General features: G+C 36.0%; 1 long non-coding RNA gene across 1 annotated transcript; it reads left to right on the forward strand.

Moving 5' to 3' along the window:
* The first annotated feature begins 228 nt into the window (after positions 1-228).
* LOC137096920 (uncharacterized) lies at positions 229-25,860 on the forward strand. The gene is made up of 2 exons (XR_010909801.1): positions 229-304; positions 24,622-25,860. It is a non-coding gene; the product is annotated as an uncharacterized lncRNA (long non-coding RNA).
* The last annotated feature ends 208 nt before the right edge of the window (positions 25,861-26,068 follow it).

Raw genomic sequence — 26,068 nt, forward strand, 5'->3', positions numbered from 1 at the left:
ATCCTATATCTTCTTCTCTCCCCCTTCTGCACAACACAGTAGCAATATGCTAATTTTAGATTTCTTTTTATTATTATTTTTTTACAAAAAAATAAATTGTTTACTGAGCCAAAAAATGGTTAGTGCCGGTTAGGCCACTAAGGTATCTCCCGGCAAATGTATTTTGATTTAAAGAAAAGGCTACTAAAAGTGCAGCGTGGTGCTTCTGGCACACACTGATGACTGTATGTCTTGGAGAAGGCACAATAGAAAAGCTGTATCCCAGAGGTAGAGGACATAAGCATGGAGCAGGGATGCAGCATTGGTCAGTATGGGATTTTTATTGTACGTTACCATCACCATATATAGATGCAGATGCATATCATCAAACCCATTTAAGCTAACAACAACCATTTTCCATTTGTATTGTGTGTTATGCTTTCATTCTTCTTATTTTTTACACTTCAGGTGGATCCATGTATTGGCATATTGGATTTATGCATGCATCTCCCTTGTTTGTTTGTTTTTTATAAAAAAAAACCCACCTCACATTGTGACTTTGAATACTATCTTCTTGAAGGTATTGCATAAGAAAAATCAAGCTTTTGTATGGAAATGTGGAATAAATAGAGACCCAGATATAGACATAGGCAAGGATGTACTAGCTATATTGATAAAGGTGTTTATTCAAGTTAATCAGAGTAATGAAGGCAAGTTTTCATGTTGCATTACTTAGTACACGTGATATGAAGCTGATCATACATTTCTTCGTCTTTTAATTTTCTGGAAATCATTCACAAGAGCTATTATTGTATATTGTAGTTACTGTTTCCTATTGTGTATTACACTGTTTTTTTTAAAAAAAATTAAGATTTATCTTCAAAAGTTACAATTGGCATGAATGATTTTTAGGATCAAGGATACAATAAGTGGTGCCAATTAAGGCTGTGTAATGTTTTAATTAATATGATTTGTTGGAGAAAAGGGAGCTAAGAATTGGTTATTTCAAGTAAAAATAACTTGAGAAAGTTATCTAATGCATCTTGAACAAGACTAAATTTGCTTATACCTGCAATTAAGTAGACATAAAAACAATGCAAAGTCCCTTTTAAGTGCTTCCATCCGTTTCGAAATCAAAAGAAAAATGTATTTAGGTAACACTGCCACCTATTGTTTAAATGTGATAATGGCACTATCGTAGTTTATGTAACATCTTGGAAAAAAATGCTTAGATTCTTAAAATTTCCTTTTATTTTTGCTTAATTTTTCAATATAGAAATCTAACCAATAGCAAAAGGCAAATTGTTTTTTATACAATATCATTTATTTTTGTTATTGCAAATAGGTTGTGTACGGTGTTTACAGAAGCATAATTAGATGAAACCAACCCCTTCAAATGTAAAATTTTAAGTGCTATTCAAAGCCAGAATTTATCTTTTTGTAACATTATAAGCATAACAGTAATCAAAATTCAGAACTATACCACATATTGTAGAATGACCACAATATATACAAAATTGATCCCACAGGGAAAAAAAAATTCAGTTTTGTAGGGAAAGACAAATCAGTTCCAGTTCTGCTCAGCTCAAAATGAAATTAAAGGCCCTTGATATCAAGCAAGAAATATTTGGTCCAGATTGGTAAGGTAAGGTAACATTTAATTAAATAGTAATTTTCCTTAGCATAAATTGCAAGTGGCAAAATATATAGAATACCAAATTTCAATTAGCCCTGAATGAAATAACCACTTGCACACGTTTCAGTTCATTGTATCTAGATATTCATCCAAGAAGGAAGAATTTCACCCACAAATATATAGGAAGTCTCACAAATATAAAGTTGTATTATCTAAACTAGACAACACAAGATTAAAAATGGAAAAAAATATGTTTGTTGAATTATATTGCTTTCTAATCTGCTTAGAAACAAACATCTGAGCTTCAAAATTAGATAAAATAGTTTATAAAGAAAATAGAAAATAGTTCAGATTGCAAAAGAAAAATACTCAATTTGCAATATTGTTTCAATCACACAAAATCTCTTACCAAATCAACACTTTTTGTATTATTTCCAGAGTTTTGAGTAAGCTTGCATATGACATTCATGGGCTGACCATGGTATTTTCATCAGATATTAAAATAACTTTTGGGGGTATTTACTCAATTGAAATTGCCACCTCAGTAAGTTACTTATCAAGCCTTTTTTCGGAAACAAGTAAGTAGCTGAGTGACTCTTAGATTCAATGCATGGAGTGAATTTTAGTGAATTTCAAAACTGTTAGCCTTATAATAGTGATAGAGAGATATAGTCTTCCCTGCTCAGAGTGCTAACATTTTCTCTGTATTATAATTTACAGTGTTACAATGCACTTATATTTGAAATTGAAGAGGTGGCAAAATGAAAATGTAAAAAGTATAGAGACGTTCACAAGCATAGGCTATCTTTATCTTTTGCCAGTTAAACGGTAGATTTTGCATTTTGGTTGCAATGATTCTAAACAATTCAAAACACAAATTTTGGCAGAATTTGTATAGAAATAAATGTGTCTACAATCATAGCCTAAATAGAATGAATGTTTTACCAAGGAAAGATTGTGTCAGTTAAATCAGGGAAAAGGCCCTAGATTTTATCCAGTTGTACTTCTGTCTTCATACATTTAAAATAATTGTAATTTTGCACTAAAATATGCAACCAAAAAACATATTTAATTACAGATTGATGGATTTTAAACACCTAATTGGTTAATAATTAGATTACAATTCATTCAGACAAAAATTGAAATTGAACAGGTTTTATAATAGGAAAGTGATGCATTCTGTAATGCTGTGATGATGCATAACACTTGTTGAATTTTGTAAAGTACCAGAAAGGTCTATTTTTTGCCAGAGTAAACAGTAAACTTCTTATATTTTTAATGTCTCTGCTGTATTTTGTGCCTAAAATTATGAGAGTCCAAATCCAAACAAATATTTAAAATGCATCAAAAGACACAGCCTCTCGTAAGCTGTTTTAATTTTGGAAATGCAAATGTGACATAAGAAGCCAATGTAAGAAACAACATACTTAAAATTAGAAATATTCAGAGCATTAAAAGGGACTTTGAATGAAATGCTTGGGGAGAGGGAATAGTCAATTACAGCATATAAACTATTTCTTAATTTTCTAAAAAATATCGTGAACATAAAGACAGACTTGGAAAGAAGAGGGTATTATGATTTTACTAGTTGTTTTTCTGATTAGCACATCCTGGCCTTGTGTATAATTAAAAGGACTTCAGGAAACACAAATATCTGCTTGCATCTAGCAAAAGAGCAGACTTGTTAGCAGAACCTTTATGTCAACAAGGATATAGAGTGCTAGCAAAGGTACATTTTTAAAAAAAGGCAGAAATGAGGTGAAAAAATTATTTTCATAAGAGAAGTGCTATCCTTGAGTACAGATACGACATCCAAATGCATTTTAAAATGCAAAGGAAATATGGTTATAGTCCAATAGCTAATACCATCATTACTTTTATATCTTAGCTTTACTAGATCATTGCCTTAAATGAGCATCACAAAACCAATGGAGCTTTCGCCTCCACATTACATTTTCTTGATAATCAGTTTCATTTTTTCCCTCCCTTCCATGTCATCATTTTAATGTAAATCTTTTTCTTTTCAATAAAATGAAATGATTAAGTAATCCTGCTTTTTGCATGATTAAAGATGACAGATAGGCTTGGGTGGATAAAAATCAAGACTCCTTGCAGAATCTGTGCACCTCACTTGTCAGAATTCTTCCAGCTTGCTTTGCGCTAATGATGGGGATAGGGAGGGGAAGGAGGAATTAGCATGTCCACGAAGTGACTCGGAAGAATAACAAGCTACCAAAGTCTACCTTATATTATTTATAGCTTGGGCTAAATAGTTCATTTAAACAATTTCTCTGTAATTAACCATCAACTAATAGTTTTGATGAAACATTTACAGATTGGTGATGATTTCCATGCTGTTTAATAGCATCTTATGCTCCCTATATGCCCAGAGATGTAATATAGAAGGATTATATAAACACTCTCCTGTACGTTAAACATTTTCACCGATATTCTAGCTATATATGACTCAGTTTTAAAACTGGAAAAGCTGGGGGAAGTGATATTTAATAACATTTAACCCTTTTCCTTTCAACAGTCCTACACAATATGTGTTCATCTTTCCTTTTGCCTCAGACAAGTAAACCAGAAAAGGGATATTACTCTGCGGCACATACATACATACTGCTATTGCCTCCAGACATATGACCCAAAATGATGCTGCGAAGTCTTTCTCTGACCCCTTGCTAACCAGCCTCTTGTGATTAATTCAGCATGTCCTTGGAACTATCTGCGAGAGAGATCCTGGTATCTTCCTTTTTCTTTTTGCCTTCTCCACACTTATTCTCTCCCTGCCTTCCTCCTTTCCTTTGTTTTTCACTGTAATTGTTCTTGAAACCCACCCATACTTTCACTAGGGAATTATATATTTTTTATTACAAGAGGGGGGAAATTAATCTGCTACCACAGACTTCAGTCTCTAGCAAAGCACCACCATCTATGCATTTGCCAAATAGGACCATAAATACCACAACATTCCCTGACCTAAGTTTTGTAGACATCTGTATCATGGTAGCATTGCATTTCCCTTCTTTGACAGATGAAATTACTATTCTTTGATTTTTTTTACTACTCCCCCTTCTATTCCCCCCTTTTCTGATTATGTTCTGGATGGCAAAATTTGGGCCACAAAATGCTAATTTCTAACCTAACACCATGACAGCAATCACAGCCATCACAAGGATGGAATAAAGAGAGCAATCTAACATCCAGGGATATGAATTTCTGATCAGTGGCTGGCAGACTGCCGTGAAAGCTTACAGTAATCCCATTGGACAGCTCGGGTTGATGAAGCCTGGGAACAGGCAGCCACAATGTAGGTAGTTCACAATTGCAAGCATTTGTCCATAATTTAAAGCTATATGAGAAGTGGAGAGTATTCATCTGAACAACAAGCTGTAATTTAACTAGAGTAACATTTACATAGTTTTTAACCCATTATGTCCTTGTCTAACACTGAAACTTCCTTCTTTAAAGTATGTTTGTCTGTATGTGGGCATGTGTATCCCATCCTATACACATGCTTATAGCTGAGAAACATTGAGAAAGCTTGGTTATCACTTATGGATATTAAATTTTATCGTGTGATTTCATAAAAATCAATGTTGTGCTTTAAAGTATAAAGAGTCTTAAACATGAAAAATCTCACTCGCATTAATGCACTGAGGTCAGTAGGGTTTTGCATTGCATAAGCAAATACAGAACTGAATAGAAGTTAATTTTGATACTTTCACTCACAATGAATAATATTTTATTATAACCTATGCACAAAAAGTACTCACTGAAATTAAATCTAGAGGTCTGCAATTCTAGTGAATACTATTATACTAGGTACATTGCTACCCACTCATTTTCACTGATACAAAAAAGGTATAGTATAAGTAATGACATTGGTCACTGATGTCTGTGGAAAAGGGTCCCAAATCTCATTGGATGTAAATAGGCAGTTGATCATTTTAAACCTGAACATATCAACACTAGAACCTGCTTCATTGTGAGTCAGCCTGTTGACCTATCCAGCTCTGTAATACATGCTCACCAACTGCACATTCTCCCAACTTGCTGCCAGAGATGTTTTCAATTGGAAATGCCAAGGGCTAAAGCAGTACTCTTCTTCCAGCAAAATAATTTCACTGCTACTAAGTTATACACTTGTTCACAACGTTGCACTATTAAAATGTTATAGACTCTTCCACTACTTGGAAGAATTTTGATGGATGATCAATACTATAAAATATTTCTTCCTGGATTTGTGTAATCTGGAAAACCTCTAAGGAGCATTAGGTTAGACAATGCTCTTCTATCTAGAGAGGTCAGAAACAAAACAAAACTATCACCCATCACTGAAGTGAACAATGAGTGCTGCATGAACAGAAAGTCCATATATAGCTTACATATCATAATAATAGGAGCCCCCGGTGGCGCAGTGGGTTAAAGCACTGAGCTGCTGAGCTTGTTGATCGAAAGGTCGCAGGTTCGATCCCAGGGAGCGGCGTGAGCTTCCGCTGTCAGCCCTAGCTTCTGCCAACCTAGCAGTTCGAAAACATGCAAATGTGAGTAGATCAATAGGTACCGCTCCGGCGGGAAGGTAACGGTGCTCCATGCAGTCATGCCGGCCACATGACCTTGGAGGTGTCTATGGACAACGCCGGCTCTTCAGCTTAGAAATGGAGATGAGCACCACACCCCAGAGTCAGACATGACTGGACTTAATGTCAGGGGACTACCTTTACCTTTACCTATCATAATAATGGATCTTGGTAACCATGTTTTAAAAACACAACTATTCAAAAGCATTACTTCAAGTTAACAGGACTTGTTGACTGTAAGAGCATTAGACAATAGAACAAATACCTTGAAGGATGATTCTTTGGTGGTCTTTAAATAGAGGTTTAAATACCCCCCCCCCCCCAGTCTTTAAACAAGGGTCTTATGAATATTTTAGTAGTGTATCCCTGCATGGCAGGGTGTTAGACTAGCTGATTATTGGGATGCCTCTCAGTGCTCAATAATTCTATGGTTCAAATTGTGGTATCATTGGAGATCAAAGAGGAAAAACTGTGGTAGGTCCATGAGCCAATTTTCTGTCCATGGAACTTTAAAAGGGCCACATGGATGCCCAAAATGACTCCCCCTGCCAAAAAAAATAAATAAAGGAAGTGACTGGAAGTTTTGCAAAACAGGCTTTTTTGTTTTTGTTGTTTCTTTTCTTTTCTTTCTTTTCTTTTCTTTCTTTTCTTTTCTTTCTTTTCTTTTCTTTCTTTTCTTTTCTTTCTTTTCTTTCTTTTTTTTTTTGCATTAAGCAATGCAAAGGGAAGTATTTAAAAGGTACTTCCAGAAAATATTTTTCAACTTTTTAATCATAAAAGGCGCAGTGCAGGGAATCTGGAGCTGGAGGACTTTAAGAACACCTGAGACAGAACTCCATATGATTATAGAACCAGATTCTTATACCTGATTTTAACAATGGAGTGTATTGTTATGGAAAACATTTAGAAGAAGTAGGCTGGGTCTATTTACAATTATAGTCCATAGGTTAGTCCAGTCTATGGGACATTTGCTATAAATCTCAGGGGGGGAAAAGAAACAATTCTTCTCTTGAAGTGTGGGAGTCCTTGGCATATTTGGGAGGGGTGATGCTGAGTATCAACATTGGATAGCTTGAGATGCACTGAAATAAAACCAAAATAATTTTAGGGGGTTTTTTTTGACATGAGTTTCTCCCATTTCAATGTGATCACACTATAATCTAGAATACCCTGTCTGTCTAATCTGAACTATAAGCTTCCTAGGCAACAATATTATCATTCTGCTCACAAAGATGTGGGTGCTGAAGCAATGTCAAATAACAGAATTATTGAAATATAAATTCAGCATGCCATATATGAATGTGTAGCCAAACTGTCCAATTCTACAGATCATATAACCTAAACACATTAAGGTAAAAAAAAGCCACAGATTATGTATGGTGTCCAGCTACCATACAATCTGCAGTTTGGCCCCGCTCCTAGTACTATGGACTTATGTGCTTTCAAGGTACTAATTTACTTAAAGTGACCCTTTGAATTCCAGAGGATTCTCTTAAGTCAGTGGTTTTCAACCTGTAGGTCCACAGGTGTTTTGGCCCACAACTCCCAGAAATCCCCACCAGTTTACCAACTGTTAGGATTTCTGGGAGTTGGAAGGCCACAGCATCTGGGCACCTACAGGTTGAGAACCACTGTCTTGGGTGATTTAGAGGTGATTTATTATTGCTTTCCTTTGAATATAGTATCTGATATTCTCTGGCAAGTATTAGCTTGGTCTTACTGCACTTAGGTTCCAAGACCTTTGAAGTAGTAAGGCCACTGCCACCCACCCACCCACCCATCCAACACTAGAGACACATTTTAAAAAGATGGCTAGCCGCATGAACTCCCTGGAAGCATCTGGCTGGTCAGGACAGTAGATGAGATACAGAGCTAGGTGGACTACTCCATTTCTGTAGGTCATTGTTATCCACAGTATAATCCATTTAAACCCTTGTAGGTTTGTAAAATATTACATTGCTTTTTCTGGTTAGGGGCTCTGTCTAACACTGAATATAAGAGGGAGAACATTTTCCCCTTCCCATTACAATCCTTAGGCATCCCAAAAAGGTCCAAATAATGTATTGTTCTGGTTTTCTTTAGTTAATTCTAGTGTTAAAAGTCAGTTCTTTGATACAATGGTAGAAGACGGGAAGAAGCTTTGTTACATGCACTACCATCACACTGGATTTTGCCTTATTTCAGTAAAGCCTGGGCCTTTCTTTGTTCAGTAACACTTGCTAACAGGGGTGTGGGATGGGGACTACAGGTCATGGGGTCTTCTTTCTTAAGAACTAACTCAATTCTCACTTTCCAGGCTAATACGCAGATTGGGATACAGTTTACCCTCAGAACTGCACACTTCGTTACATTCTTGGATGCAGTTCTTAGCTTGGGAAAGTCCATAGTAGGAAAAGTCTAATTAAAGAGTATGTATAGGAAATGTTAAATATCCAAAGACAGATACTAAGAGAAAATTGTGTAGATAATGCATATGTTATGGGAATTTGCATACAAAAACAAATTTGAATCTTTGCATTGTATAGAAAAGACTTGTGATAACATACATGACAACCCCATTTATTGCCTTGTATCTAATAATGAAGAAGAGAAAATAGATGTATTGAGAAGTATGTGTTTTGTGTCTTTGACTAGTATGCAGATAGCTGCCAAAAATATTATACTTTGAATGAGAAAAAGATCTATGACTCCAGAGCCACCCATGTTGTCAAAACCTAGCTAACATGATAGTTCAAAAGGGGGATTCCATTGCAGAGTTTCCTAGATTCCTTTTGCTTTGAGAACTGATCATCCACAGGGGTAACTCCAGATACATCCTTCTGTGGTGGAGTAGATTGTATAACTGAAGTTTGAGTTTAAAGTTCAATATGACCCATGGGTCTCCATTTTAGAACTTCTGTCTGCATTATTTTACCCTTTCACCCTGAAAAATCCCTTCAGTTCTGAAAAAAGAAAGTAAGAAATAGATTCTGGAGAAGTATGGTTTTAAGGTATTTATCCACACCCTTTTCGCACCCCTTTGAGACCATCTCTGTATAAAAATTTAGAGATGAAAATACCTGTCAGTTTTGCTTTATCTTCTGCATGAAATGTTTAAGATAAGTTCTTCTCATACTAAATAGGTATAAAGTTGCACATTTTTAAAAATTCTTCAATAAGACAATGTTGTACCTGTCTGCTGTTTATATAAGAAGCTTCTCAGAGAAGGAAAGTCCCATTATTCTGGTATTAACATACTGAAATATACTGTATACAGATTCAACTTTTAAGAGATCGTTATGGAAAGCCGAGGGACTCAATGGATAAATGTATTTATTTATTAATTCCCACATTCAGTGTTTCATTTTGGTAAAATTTTGGTTAAATCTTAATCAAAAACAAACTGAAAGGAAAAGTTCACTCATCCCTAGTAAATTCACACTCTGATCCTGTCCTTGCCCTTCGGATAAAAAGCACTCTCTTGACATTATTTCTAAATTATATCGGCATCCATCTTAAGGAGGAATGACTTTAATCAAATGCTTTGAGCAAAATCTTGGCTTACATATTAGCTGGGTGTATAAAGCATTCTTCTAAAATAGATTTGGTTATTCACTATTATTTTTGTTCACTTTTATTGTGTAATGGTGTAATGTCCTGTTCACTCATTTTTCTGAAATAAGAAAAACTAATTTTTATCCTTCAGAATAGGCTTTTTGTCCCCCAGAGACCCATTAGAAGCCTTCAAATAGACAAATCACGAGTTGGTAGTTTTATCATACATTCCTAAGGTCTCAGGCAGTTCCTATTAAGGGCAAAGTAAATTGCATATTACTTATGTAATGACTTGTCCTGTTCTGTGTTTTTGTTAGGAATATTTTATTGAAAGATTAAGTGTTATTTTCCATTACTGTCTTTAAAATCCCTCTGCCTCTCTCCTTTTAATTCTCTAGCATTCCAGTCATGAAAACAAAAGAAAATATTCAAGAATAAGATGAGCTCAGACCAGATTTCTTCTTTTTCAAAAAGATTGATATGAAGGGGAAAGCTACAGGAAAATAGCAACATTTTAAAGTGTAAATACAGTTTACCATTCACATAATTAAAGATATAAAAAGTCTGATTAGGAGCTACTAATTTCACATTGAAAAAAGAAATGAGAAAGCTTTTTCTTTATTATACCATGAAGGAAGAAAGTAGCATGTTTAAATACTACTCCAATGTACATGCCTGTGAAAGGGACTGTCATTGGTTTTTGTTTTCTTTTGCTTTTTTAGAGAAGGCATTTTTCAATGCTGGGTCCACCAGCTGTTTTTATTACAGCTCCCAGAAGCCTCCACTAACATGACCAATGATAACAGATTCTGGGAGATGAAATCCAAAGAACCTGGAAGACCAAAAGTTGAGATTAATTAATTCAAAAATAAAGAGATGCCTCACAAACTTGTGTGATATCCTTCTGCCATATGACTATGCTGACCATAAGCTGTGGGAAATATCAGTCTCGGGGCTACTTCACACATTATGCTTTTCCTGGACAGAGGGCACGGCAAAGTAGAAGGCAAGGGGAAAGAGTCATAAAACATGTGTGCATGGATTATTAATTTCTTTCACAATTTTTATTGGACTTTATATTCTACATCTCTAGGCACCTAGCCAAAACATTAATAAAAGTCATAAAAGCATCATAAAATACAAATTAGAAACAAATATCCTGACCATTGTAGGTGAACCTTTCCAATACATATATTTCACTGTGTATCCTTATAGTGGAAACTCTAAGCAGTGATGTCATTAACTTTGGACTTGGGGAAAATGTGGGCCACACTCAGAATAGACCAAGGGATGGGGGTGGGGGCACAGAGCAGGAATAATGAAGCCAGATAATTATAATCCTATTATATGGATACAAATGGGGCAACCTGTTATTTTAAAGCTATCTCCAAGCTCATCATGTATTATTGTTGTTGTTGTTTATTTACACCTCACCTTTTCTCTCCACAAGGAGACTCAAAATGGTTTACATTAAAGGCATTTCAATACAATTTGAAATCTACAAATATACAAGCATTAAAACAGAATTAAACATAAATGATATTTTAAAAATCCCAATTAAAATCCATAAAAAATATATTCAAAGCTATCGTCATCATAGACTATCACTTGTGGCAGCAGGTGACCGTAGGGACCTACTATTGATCCACATCTTGATTTTGCAGTGAGGATATCAATTTCCAGATGGAAGGTGGGTTCAACAAAGGTTGTCTTCATACTCCTTCCTCTTAACACATTTCTCCCTTTCACCCTCCATTCATGTCTCTTTGAATTCCACAGCATTGTTGGTAACAACTGACCTCCAGGTAGAATGCTCAAGAGTCAGGGCTTCCCAGTTCTCAGTGTATATGCCGTAGTTTTTAGCTTTAACCCCATCTGTTTTCTGTGCTTGAATCAAAAGGAAAGTAATTGCTTTGAGACGGTGATCATCATGTATACTTTCAGCTGATGCATTTTTTTTTACTCTCTAAAAAGTTGTTACCCATGCATAACCAATATGCACACAGTTATAAGGTCATTACCTAACTGAAAAACTGGTTGTTGGTCCTTTTCTTGAAACTGCATTTAAAACACAGAAGTTACTTTTCTGAACAGTACCTCCTAGAATTATCCAGTAAGCCTAGCTTCTAGTAGTCCAGGTGGTAGCAAATTAATACTTGGATATGACTAGAGCTTGGAATATTAAGTTCCTGAAATTTACCCGGCAACTTTGCCATATTTTTCCCTGCAAAGTTCTCAATGTCTCACACTTGGTGAGCTTTGTATAACAGTTTCACAGACCTCACAGTCTCTGCCATAGATGCAGGTGAAACTTCAGGAAATAATGATTCTGGAACATGGCCATACAGTCTGGAAGACTCACAACAACCCAGTTTCATATTGACTAAGTAGTAAGAAACAAACCCTTAGAACAAATACGTTCATAAAACAGTTATTGAAATAAACAAGTGTGACTGATTTAAGGAAGTGTTCATTTTAGCCAAAATGATTTGTAGGAATGCATTCTGACATTCAAAAAAAGTAATAATGCAGAACTGGCTTACTGGTATGTGACTAGGCCTGGTGAGATGCCTAGTGCACCATGTGTCAAATGAACCTTGTGTGCCATATTGATATGGGTATTTATGACAGGTTCTTCTGTATATTCTTCCAGCTGTGGTTATGGGGAAAGGAAAAAGAAGGGAGGGAGGGAGGGAGGGAAGGAAAAGAGTGGATGAAGTGAAGAAGCAAAAGACATTCCTGGTCTAGCTTTTTCAGTTTGGATTGTGCAGCCATGACAGAGAATATATGCAGTGAAATATTTCCTCATGTGTCATGTGGAAAATATGAAATATATACAGTGAAATATTTTGCTAAAATTCATTCATGTGTAAGCAATGGAAATACATAGCAGTTGCTCAGGAAATGGTAAAATATATAAATTTACATTATATATATTTTAGTTCATAGTATGCACATAATACAGGAAACGCCTGACCACATGGCAGCCTTCTTCAAGATATTTTAATGTGTAGCCAAAGGCCATTACAGGAATTGAATAAATCATTTAAACATCAGAGTTTGGAAAATATCTCTTCGGGGTTTGTTAGGGGGGTCAGGTGGGGATGGACTATTATTGCCAGAAACTCCCATCCACTGGACATATTCAGAATTTTGAAAAGTTGTAGTCTCATGCCATTCTTAACATATGAGCTCAATGAGAAAATAAGTGATCAGAAAAGTCTGCCATACCTTTACAAATATTGATTTAGACCTGCAACGGAACCCTCTGAAATCTGAAAAATGGGGTGGGGGGTATTCTAGCAATCTACAACCCTAGAATTCATTCATTTTATGTGGTTTCATATCTGACTAATATTTTAAATACATTTTACATATAGATTCCATCCAATATAAGATACCTAACACAAGTGAATTAATTATCCATCTTTATGCTACGTGTCCTCCGTTTGCCAGCACGCATTTGCAGCCTGCAGACAGAATTTTCTACCATACAGACAGAACATGTGTGTCTCTTCACACAGGAATGAGCACTTTCTTAGTAGGAGATCTCAAATTATTTATAAACAATTAAGCTTTACAAAGCCAGTGTGAAATCTTAACTCCCTACAGCTGATGAGGAAACAAAAGCATTTAGAAGTCATTTGTAAAATCCCACATTGCTTCCCTAAGGTAGTCATGCAAATCATGCTGGGGGGTGGAGGGAAATAAAAAATAAATAAAGGAATTTATTTAATAGCAATGAATTATGCCATTTTATCAAGCCATACATATGCATAGAGATAAGGATTATGACAACAATACCTTGCTAGCATTCTTATCATCATCCTTCTTGTCTCCATCCTCATCATCCTCATCTATTTATTTCCTTATTTACAAGAGTATGACTTTCTTTCATCACAATATATATTTTAAAATAAGAATGGTTATATTTTACAAATATACTTTGTCTAAAAATAACAACATTGTTTTAGTAGATGCTGGAGTTTTCAGGAATCAGGAAACTCCAAGGCGCCCATGGGCCACAAGAGATTTCTCCAAAGATTGCATGAGGTCCACAGGGTATATGATTCCTATCTCTGTTTTAAATTAAACCAAATCTCAGAAGTTTACAACTAATAACAACAATTAACAATACATAAATATGGTGCTAATACAAACAATATGACAGAATATTGAAACCTAATAAAGCTGTTGGTGACATGTAATAGTTCCCTTATCTTCAAAACAGAAAAAGCCCTGGAAATCTAAATAAGTGTAAGCAAATTTTAGACTTACAGAATCTACTGGAACTCACAGATTAACCACCAAGAATTGGATACACTTAGAATTATCCAGAATTTCAAGTAGGCTTAGTGAGACCTTGAACTGTGTCCCCAGCTATCTATGCAAGCATCCACTATTCATTACTACCAACTTTCTTTATTCCAGTGGTAAAATTTGAGGTGGAAGATCACATTGTTGCTACTTCTCTTAAACAATAGTAACCTAGAGATTATTGCCATGTTACTAATCACCCAGCAATGTACCCATACCTGCTTTCTATTAGATCAAAAAGATATGGTGCAGATAATAGGAAACATGATGAGTGCATTACAACAATATGGATGGAATTCTATCTTTAACATATTTTTTTTGCACATGAATAATAGATATTGTTTTGTGATTGCAAAAGATTTTTCTTCTCATCTCAGTGCTTATTTGTCTTGAAGATGTCAGCCAAAATGGTAGCAGGGTTAGAAATCAACCCTAATGATCAGCTATTGAGTAAATAAAGTCTGCTTAGCCTGGAGAAGATAGAGGGCCCTTCCAGACAAGCCCTATATCCCAGGATCTGATCCCAGTTTTTCTGTTTTAAACTGGATTATATGAGTCCGCAAGGTCAAATAATCTGGGATAAACAGAAAACCTGGGATCAGATCCTGGAAGGGTCCTGACAGGTAATAAAATGGCCAAATATGTGAAAGGCTGCCAAATGAAAAAAGGAACCAGTTTCTGGTTTTGTTTTGTGGTTGATTTATTGTTTTTGTTGTTTTGTTTGTTTGTTTTGCTGTTAAAGGGGTAATATCCTTACTGAAAGATTCAGATTTCAAGAAAAGATATTTTCTTTTGCTAGAGAGATTTAACCAGAGATTGGATGGTTCTCTGTGAGAGATACTTGAATTGCAGGTTCCTACACTGGCAAGGAGTGCATAGTTTTTGGGGTCCTAATCAGCTCTATATGCAGTGATATCTGCAGTCAGAATTGTTAAAATTTATTCACATTTGACATGTAAATGAAACATGGCTTTATTCTGATTTTGCAAAAGAAGCGTGGGTACACGATCTTGTTTTATCCGCTTTCCTATTTTTTAAAAAAAATCTATTGTTTCTTTAATATGTTTGATTTACCAAAACAAGCAGAAAATAAGCAGGATCTCCTAATGCTCATTGCACAAAATATCTGCACCGAGTAATTTTGAAGGCCAAGGCAGGCATTCTGTAAAATTTTAGCATGCAGCTTCATATCGTGTTTGCTTTAGCAAATTACAGGCACTTCAGAGAGGCAGGGCTATTGTTATCAGAAATACCTTGTTCTGAGAAGAGAAGCTGATATCTTTATTTTCTAGCCCAACTAGAATCTAACTGGCCCACCTGCCAATGTTTAGAATGCAATGAAAAATAGTTTCCACTAGAACCAGTGAGATTTTCCCCCTATCCTTCTATTTTTTGTATCTGGGACTGGGCAAGAACCATAGTTTGACCTTGCCCGTAGATCAGTGCACAATGTTCATGATAGATCTACAATAAACTAAACCAGATAATCCATTGCTTTTCTGTTTATAGAACATTGCACTTTGGTCCTTAGTATTAACAGCTGCATAAACATAGGCAATATATTGAGGGATCACACAAAAGTCCATCCCACTGAGTTTCTTATAGAAATCCCAAGTATTAGCAGATGCTATGTGATCCAATAGAAATTGTTCATTAGTCTGTCATCCTTGCACTCCACACTATCAACTCTATGCTATTTCACTAAGTAAACAACAGCAAAAAAAACAACAAAAAAACAACCATATAGCAAAGAAGAAGAGAAAGTATCGGAAATATAGGATATAATTATAGCACAGACATAACATGAGCTATGCACACCTGAACACTTCATCTCTTCTAGTTTTAAAATGCTTTGTCCAATATTTTCTCAATACACTTTTACTGCTATAAGAATAGAACACCAGCTTTATAGCCTGTCCATAGCTTTAGGGTTGGTGCATGCAGGCTGCCCAGATCTAAACTACTCCATCACTACTGACAGTAGCAGAGACAGGGTCAAACTAAATGTTATATGCCATTATGGCTTTGTTGTGTATGTAACCTCCAAAGTCCTGTCCATGTTAAACTCTGTTGGGTCTTTCATCATGACAGTAGCAGGGTCAGGGTCAAATATTCCGAGCCCTTCCCCCTCCACAATCATTGATGCCTTTTATGACTGCCTTTCAATAAGAAAAGAATAGCCAAATGACAGATATATATGCTGGGCAATTTCCAGAGTGTATCTAGACTGCACAGTTGTAGCAATTTGGCACCACATGACTTATTTATTTATTTATTTATTTATTTATGACATTTATAGCCCGCCTTTCTCAGCCATACAGCGACTCAAGGCAGGTTACAGATTAACCACTCGATCACGCTTAGAACACCTTGCTAGAGAGTTTTGGGCCAGAGCATCTCATGCCATCTAATCTGAGGGACCAAAAATATTTTTTTAATGTGTCAAGGACTAATACAATATTGGTGTCCCTTGGCAATAACTATTTATTTAACGGAAGTTTTCCATGGACCACTACTTTGAGTAGCACTGCTCTAGTGCACTTCCCTGAACAATGCACTCAATCTATCTATCAGAGAATTTTAAGCAGTATGAAACCCCAAATAATACTAAGGGCCCTTCAATACTGACATTGGAGCCAGTTTGGGAAGAAGCAGTTTTGGTGTGCAGGTAATCAGACCAGAGGATCTGTGACTGATTTGAGGTCTGGAAGGTAAGTACATTAACCACAGGACCTGGCCTCAAACTAGTCTACAATGGTTTTTTCCCCATTTCCAAGAGAGATGAGCATCAGCGTACCAGAGGCATGCGAGCCAGGGGGAGCGGAGTGACAATTAAGAATGGAGTTAATCAATTACCCATCTCAGGTGGTCAATTAGCCCTCTGCAGCAACATCCTAGTTCTGAATTTTACAAAGCGCATCAGCAAGGGCAGGTGTCTTCAATGTACTTCATATTCTGCAGAGCCAATTTCACACTGGAATTTGGGATATATTGGGATCTGCTGCAGTGCATTAAAGGGCTTAACTTGGACTTTTGTACAACTTTATTTAATGTACTGTAACCCCTTTAATTCACACTGCAGTGTACAATGGTATCATGTACTTTGTAACTGCTGCAGTTTCAAGTTGGCTTGGAGCTATATTAAATAGTCAATTCAGATGGGGCCTAATGGCCTAATCACACAGCCGTTGGAATCACCACATGTTGTGGAGAATCTGGTGACCCTCGTCAGGGGGCATAGGGAACCCATCTGCCACACCCCACATTTCCTAGCTCATCAAGAAGCTGATCACAAGGGGGGAGCATCAACCATACTGCTTCCCCCCATGTTGCTGTCATGGTGACATGTGCCAGCTCCCCTCCAAGTCATTCACTGAGCCCCACCAGAAGTTCCTGTGCATCATTTGATGGGAGCCAGCAGGCTCCATGGATGACCTAGGGTTTAATATAAGTCTGCTGTCAGGAAAAGCCTCACCTGATTAGGTAAAATGATACATAGAAAATATAGAGAGATTTCTGATATAACAAGATACAAAATGCCTAATTAGTCAGGTCTGTTAGATGCACAGTGCATTCTCACATTCAAAAATATTTGTGTAATTCAAAAAATTTTGTGTGATCCAAAAATATTTGCAACAAGTCTGCTTTTAATGTAGTAACAATCCTGCTTCCTTGCAGCATCCCTACCTGAGCTGACTTAGACGGCTTCTGAGATGATATGAGAAAATATCAGTACTATGATGAGTGATTTCAGCATCCATGTTGGGCAGAATACTGGCAACTTTCTTATTAGCATACTGCAGTGTCCGCTACATGGAAATCCACTTGAAGATTTTCAGAAAATACAGCTAGTGAAAATGTTGTGGATTGATTATTAACCAGAACATTATATATAGACAATATAAAATCAGTTACAAAGGAGTTAAATTGCTAGTATCATTCCATATTTATCAATTGTCTAATTTGGCAGGAAGAATCCTGATTAGTTCTCTATCATCCCACTTTTTCAGTTGCTTTTTAAATGCTCTGGTTCCTCCCCCTCCCCTCCCCATTACTTCAATTGCTGCAAATTGAATTCAAAGTGCAAAAGTAGTTTACACTCAGTTAATTCAAAAGAGGGGAGGGGAGGGGAGGGGAGGAGAGGAGAGGAGAGGAGAGGAGAGGAGAGGAGAGGAGAGGAGAGGAGAGGAGAGGAGAGGCTGGGATCTTACCCTTGCTAATGGTTTTAGGCCAGAGGCACCCATTCCTAGATTGTGTGTTCTTCCTAATTAATAACTTTTTCCATCTTGACTACACTCTCGTGTTGCTGGACCACAAGTGTCTCAGGTTTCATCTGTGAAATGCTGGAGAGTATGTGACTCTGTTCTAAACTCAATGTACTATGTAGTGATGATATTCCAAGCCCTAAAAAGCTTAGGATCTCATGCATGAAAGCATAAGGTTTGCTTGAGCATTGATGTCTGCTGAAGGGATAATTTTTTGTAGAAGAACATAAGAAATGACCTTCTCTTTCCTTAACATGTCAGCTATGGTATAACCCCCTTTAAAAATCTGATTAGTAGTAATGCTGTCTTCACTGTAATGGCAAGTAAAAATATGCATGCCTTTGGAGTCTAATTGATTTCATTCAAATCTGAGTCTAAACTGTCTTGTTTTAATTTAACCTGTTGAATATGCTGTCAATCTATTTTTTTACTGTTTTAAATTATTTCAATAGCATTACGTTGATTTCATAGCAGACTGCCAATATATCCTGTGATGAAGGGCAGTATATAAACATTGGAATAAATAATAAATAAAAATAAATAATATATCATTTAAAACTTCATTCTAAAAATGGGTTGAAACTTCAATAACCAGTGTTAGCTGGTACATGAAGAAAATAAGCAGTTGGTGGGATTGTTGTGTTCTGACTAGTTTTGGACACTTTCCAGACCATCAGGTAGCCATGAAACCGAAAGTGAAATTGAAACAGTGAATGAGGGATAATGTCTCTTAATAGTCAAATCAAGACAGTAATGTGAGTAAACACAGCATATTGTTTATGGAATTCATAGGAGCATACTAATTTACCTTAATAATTTGTTAGACTATTGGTCCATTCATCTCAGTGACTCCAAAATTTAAGTCAGGATTCTTTGACAACCCTACCTAAAGATAAAAGGCACCTTGGAGCCTTTAGAATTCGAGTTTATTCAGGACATATTTCTATAGGAGACAAAGGACAAAATGGCTATCTCTACATGCAGAAGCCAACTGCTATTAAGCAAGTGAGCTTCTACATGCAAAGTGAATCACTAATCTACATGTTTCCATTAAAAAAACACAGTCACTAGTACTGAAACATTTCTAGACATAACTATCTAGACTCTCTCCATCTCTGCTAAGAACCTGGGAAAACCCATGAGCGCTATGGTCTAGTTTCTTTCTGGTTACAGTAACTTTTAAGTCAGTCAGTAAAGTTACTGAATTTCATTTGTACCATAACTACCAAAGGCCAGAAAAGTTCCTTTTTTGGACCACAACTTCTGTGACAGACATTGAAAAATGATACTTTTCCCAAATGTTATAAGGATACACATGACAGCAGGCTTTTGCAGATTTCAAGAAAGGAATTTCAATCTTTGTTAAGGCGAATTGTTGCTGAAAATCTCTTATTCTGACTGATGGACATCAGCAGCATACAGTTTTTCTTCATGGTGTGTAGCCCTGCAAGTTAGTGCTTTTAGCCTGCTCTGTGTCAGGACTATATTTCAAACACTTGGGTGCCTCTGGACACGTCATCAAGTAGCAGAATTGTGAGTGGTGAGTTTCTGGATTTCAGCACTAGCAAAGGGAGCTTCTGTCTCCTCCGTTGGTTCAAACAACTTTTCAGCACTTGGCTGGCACAGCGTAATAGCCTATATTGGCAGTAAGCCATAAAACGAGCTTTACTGTCATAGTGCATTCAAAATACTGTGAAGTTTCTGGAGCAAAGGAGGAGAGTCAGGTATGAAAATATTTACAATTGTGTATATTGTAGGTAGCCTTCCAGAATAACACATGCTCAGCATTTTTCAACCTTTAAAATTAAAAAGATAGAGGAAAAGTCATCTACATCCAGCACCATTAACATTAGTCTCATGAGCATGTGCATTTTTTAAAAAAAGATTCAAGTATTATCCAACAGTCACTGTATAATATTGTAAAGAAAATATAAGGAGGTCATAGCTGACCACATTCTTACTAATTATAAACATTTTGGATACACATTTAATACAGATTTCTGAATATATATTTTTCTATAAGGAGAGGGGTTTTTTTCTTTAAAGAAAAATGGTTTATACAGTTCACTTCCTGCCATAATCAAGGCCTTTCTAACCTGATATCTGAAGGTTCTGCTTCAGTGAATAATTCAGTAGGTTAGTGAAACTGTGGCAGCAAAGAAAGTGCTAATCTTAGATAGAAGCTGTGAGGGATATTAAGAAACAATTGCAAAAAGTGACATATTTAATAGAGAAAGATTACTCTGTGCTACATCTATTTAATTTGAAATGAATAAATTTTGCCAGTATTTTATGAGATGCAGTCTGCAAATTATGTGAAACTTCATAGTGTCACTGAAGTCGAAGGGAAAGAAGAAAAGATGTTCCTCCCCTTCCTTTCCCCCACCTCCTTTCCACCATTTTATGAGCACTGTGATTTTGGAGGACTTTTCAGTCTTTTGAAAAGAATTTTCTATGGAAGAGAAGGATCATTCACTGCAGGACTTTATTAATTTGAATTAAGAAGACGAGGGGGAAGGAAATGGCGATCACACACAAAGATAAATAACAAGAGGTAATAAAGGAATCTTATGTAACATGGCTTTTAAAAAAATGACTGAATTCCTCCTGGACTGTGACTGGGTGAGGCTGGAGAGAGTCTCAATCTTTCAGAGGAAATTTAGCTGATCTAGCCAAGACGAGTCAGAAAATGCGAGGGAGCACAATGTGAAAAATGATAAAGGGCACTTCAGGGTTTTCATCAATAAGGAGATTCTTAAAAACAGCCCAGTCCTGATGTGAATAATTTGTTTTACTGGTCATGGGGAGCGGGGAAGCACAAGTGGAAAAAAGCTGCCAGTATTAAAGAAACAAATCTCAGGAAACCATTTTGGGAGAGAATTAAAGATTACTGTAATGTTTAAAAACATGGCATATGAAGACTTATGAAGCCAAATTGTTCCATCTACCTGCCTATCTATATACCTGTACACACTCTCATACACCTTCAAAATTTCTAATTTTCACCATTTAGAGATGGTTAAATATACATTGCAAAATGGTTAAGACAATGTGCATCAAAGTCTTAATTAAGTTAGGCTGAGACTACAGTGATAAGTAAATACAATTTATATATGGTGGAATCTTATATAACAACTTAACATATAACTAGCTATGTAGCAGAGGTGCTAAGAAACCTTTGACTGAATTGTAAAAATATATAATATGATATTAACAAGGGCTAATGTATATGATGTGCATCACACATTAATGCATATAATGCACTTTGCTAGCTCTGCTTTGTAGTTACACAACAGCAGCCCTTTACTGGATATGGATGTTATGTTAAGCAACTGCACAAATCTAATTCTTGCAGACGTTAAGTCCATTTAGGAAGATGTAGGACTCCAATCCGATTTCACTTACTGATTATAATTTCTGTAGCCTTTTCACCATACAAAGTGTATTGCTTTTCTTAAAAATCCCATTTAGCTTGCAGTTCTGTGTACACATGCACATAACTACTATTGATTTCATAGTTTTATCCAACTTATTTCTTGAAACTATATAAAATAAGATGAGTCAATCAAAACTTGGGATCATTACTTTTGCAGATTATTTTCAGTAGCAACTGATAATTCCCATGCCAATAAACATTAGATCCACTGTGGGAGTTATCTCAGGTGCTGAACTTTTGTTTATGAAGGAATGGGTTCTATACTTTGTATAGACCCTGTGTAGTTTAGAGTAAAACCGAGAGCAGATTTACCACCTAACTTACATTAAAGTCATCATTTGATACAGCTCCTAGAATCCCTCCCCACCCCACCCCCCAGATGGTCAATGACATTTGCTCAGGTTATTTTAGGAGTCCAATTAAAGTTCCAATAATTAACTTTACAAGACTCTGGAAAGAGCCATCCATCCAAAGTATTACATGAGCTTCATGTTTGAACAAAGAGTCTACCACACCTAATCTTCAAAGAGCTTTAGTTTGCTTTGTTCTGTTTACTCTGTGCCCAAACTTTAAGGGTTTTCCAAACTGAAGTGCCAATGTAAGTTTCTAATTTTCCCAAACTAATTATTAGAATGAACACATAAAAGAACCCATTGAATTGCTTTCCCCTTCTGCTGGATGGTGAAAATGATTACCATGTGAGAATTTAGAAATGAATCTGTGTATCTCAATCAGATTTGCTGGTCTTTAAAGAAATGGTAAGTCATGTGATTCATCAAACATGGACCCTAAAATCTCTCCTCTCTCACTTAAGGAATATCATAATGGACTATTACTATGAGTTTGCTTCAGAAACATTTATTATGTATTTGTCTGAAGAAAATGATACAATAAAGAAAAGCTGGGAATGCACAGGATTCTACTCTAGTCAATAGTTATGTGTGCCTATGTATAATAGCAAAGATAAATAATAGCTACTTTGAAAACCTCTAACTGTTCATGTACAAGCTGCAAAACAGAGAAAAAGAGGGGAGGAGATAAGGCTCTTACTATCTAATCACAGTAATTTTTGTGGGTTTTTAAAAACATAGCTCCATAAATTTAGACACAACTTGAAATCATAAGAAAAGTGGTGAGGAGTGAAAGAAAAAGTTATCAACTTTGGAAGAAGTCTTCAAGTGGTCTCCAGAAGGTTCAAAGCAGTTTTGTTTATTAATGCAAGGTTTTCCTGACCTGATTGTTTCATATGTGAAAATAGTTCATTTTTACCGAAATACTTTGTTGAAACATATTAAACTGCCTTCTTTGTGTTATAGGAATCTATTTTCCATGTTATTATTTGTTTCTGATTCATTTTTTTCTGTTAAAGAAGCAATATCCAGGACCACATATAATAACTGAGGTATGCCTGTACAGGGCAACTTCCCATGTCCCTATCTCAAAGGCTTAGGATGTTTAAGACTGCATCCTTGATTTAAAGCCTTAATGTACAAATTTGGAAGCACAGTTGTTCCTGTCTTTTCTCCTCAATACTACCAGATGTTGATCGAGGGTAGTTGTCGACCATTCTTTCCTGCCTTATATCCTTTCATTTAACTAACACATCATAGTGTTACTGTTTATATAACTGACATCGAATCTCCCAATATATAGAATACAGCAGAATGCAGTGCCTGTCACCAGCTTCCCACAGACTCCAAATTAGGCTCCATTTATACTGCTATGTAATGTTGATTCAAACTGTATTGTATGGTCATTGAAGACACACATAAATGTCATTGAACTGCACTGAACTGCATTAAATGAGTCTACACAGACCATATAATGCAGTTCGAAGCTGCATTATATGGTGGTGTAGATGAAGGTTACTGGTTATTATTTTGCTTCCAGCTCTATAAAGTCTAAGCATTGTCATTTTAAACCCAAACAGATATTTGCCTAGCTATATTTTTCATATCTCTGCCAAAACTGGTTGGCCTGGAATCTTTCTTGGTTTAGGACAAAGAAGAGTTAAAACAGAGGCTGAAAGGAAGTATTCCTCTGATCCTTAAATAAACATCCAGGGAAAATTGTAGAAAGATAACACTAAAATCATAGCAACTATCTAATGATGATGCTCACAAAAATCAGTCTAACATTATTGGGAGTGCATTCCTTTCCTCATGTTGTTCTTGAAGGAGGCAATTAGTCTTGAAGGAGGCAATTTAGGAAATGTCTGCTAAAACCATTGATTTGTGAAGACTATTCACAGTTTTGAACTTATTATGTGAAAAATGAACACATGGCAGTTTGGCACTGAAGGCAGAATTTTCTGTTTGGTTAAAAGAATATTATTTCTGTGCAGAAATTCATGTTTTCTGTGCAAAAAAAGGCTGATTTATTCCATGAAAAACATTCTCATAAAGTTTTTTGTTTTTTGTTTTGTTTTGTTTTGTTTTTGCAGAAAATAGCATTTTCTGTGTAAGTAACAGAATTCTCTTCATGGTCTACAGAAAAAAAAAAAAGGACGGTAAATGGTGTTTCCCATGCAAACATCTCATATACAAAATGTGTGTAGAATAACTCCCAAATTATGAAGACTTTTTTACCATTTCAGGATTATGTTTGTGAATAATTTTTTTATCTTGTTCTTGCTTTCTGATAATTTTCCAAGTATTGCCCTCTATTCTACACATCTCTTGACATTAAGCACAAATACTGCCCAGAAAAAGAGCTTTGCCCACAGATGGATGTCTGGTATCTAGACAATACGTGTAAGATATGGTTATCATCCCAGGTGTGTCAATCAAGTACGAATCAATTAATAACAAATATTACCACCATACTTTGAACATCTTCCTCTTTCTTTCTCCCTTCTCCTGTTAATAGCCCCTGAATCTCAAACTGCTCAGCACCACAGCCTGCCACCTCCACCAACTTGAAGCCAGTCCTCTATAGCACCATTCACTGTGTAAATCCACTTCTTTCTAGCTGATATTTCCAATTTTTGTTTTAAAATGTATTCTAAACTACTTTTTGTATTTTGCATGTACTGTTTGTCATTCATGAAGCTCTTGCAGAATATTTGCTATTCTGCAATACAATAATGGTAAATGCTTTGCTGCTTTAACAAACACTTTTAGATGGCTGTAGAGGGATCTGGTTTATTGTGTCCAATCTGCCTAAGATATGCTAATGCCAGTGTCAAAGATATCTTAAAGCATGTATGTGAGTGCCTGTGGTATCATCTAGGAAGAATACATATAGAACATTAAATAAATAAACACCCTCCTATCTACACCCATAATTTAGAACAAGCGATCAAAAACTGTCATTCCATGTGTGATCACTCTCTGATGTGATCTTCCCATCTATCAAAAATGAAATGGCACCTGTACTATGGAACACAAAAGAAAATCAAATTTGTCTTTTCATTTATGTAGTTAATTAAGATACTTCTCTTTCAAATGTCCTCTCATTGATACTGTGTTGTCTGACACATGTTGGGTCCATTTCTATGTGCTAGTATTAAGGGAGTAAGAATAAACAATTTCAAAGAGTGTCTTAAATGTTTTTTTTAGACTACAGCTTCTATCAACAATATTGCTGAAGGACTTCTAGGAGTCATAGTCCAAAATTAACTCTTCAAAGCCCTGGTTTAACAATTGTAAATTGTCCCTTCTTCCATCCCAATTGTCACTACAATAACCTTAGATTGAGAGGGGAACGGGTAAACAAAGCTCTATAATCCATAGGTCCAGTAGCTGAAGAGGGGCTCTCCCTCTATTTCAACTGCCATTGATGTGTCCATGGAGGAAGAGGAGAAGCAGAAGCAAACACAGCTCCATCATGCATAGGCAGAAGCTGATGAAAGTCCTTCCATCTATCCAAGTTGCCACTACTGTGGCCACAGAGGAAGCCAAGAGACAGCATTTGCTGAAGTTAATCCTCTCCCCACTACCATCGCCTTGTCCTTGTGTGCTGTGTCTTATTTAGATTGTAAGTCTGAGGATAGGGAACTCTCAAAATGACACTATGTAAGCTACTCTGGGAATCCTTTTTGCTGGAGGCTGGGATATAAATACTCTAAATGAATGAATAAATAAATAAATATATTTTGGACCTGTATTGTTGTTGTATTAAGTTTACAATTTTTCACTAAGTTGTTTTAGTTCTTGCAGACATCATGTTATTGGCATATAGATGTTAAGATAAATATATATGAATCAATAGGCTGTGGCTCTACTGAGGATTTTGCAAGGAAATACCATACTGTATTTGTTGCCTGCAAGTCATTTTTCACACACACACATACCCCTTACTATGACAAAAGGTA

This window comes from Anolis sagrei, chromosome 4, assembly GCF_037176765.1.
Source record: "Anolis sagrei isolate rAnoSag1 chromosome 4, rAnoSag1.mat, whole genome shotgun sequence".
NCBI classification, from domain to species: Eukaryota; Metazoa; Chordata; class Lepidosauria; order Squamata; family Dactyloidae; genus Anolis; species Anolis sagrei.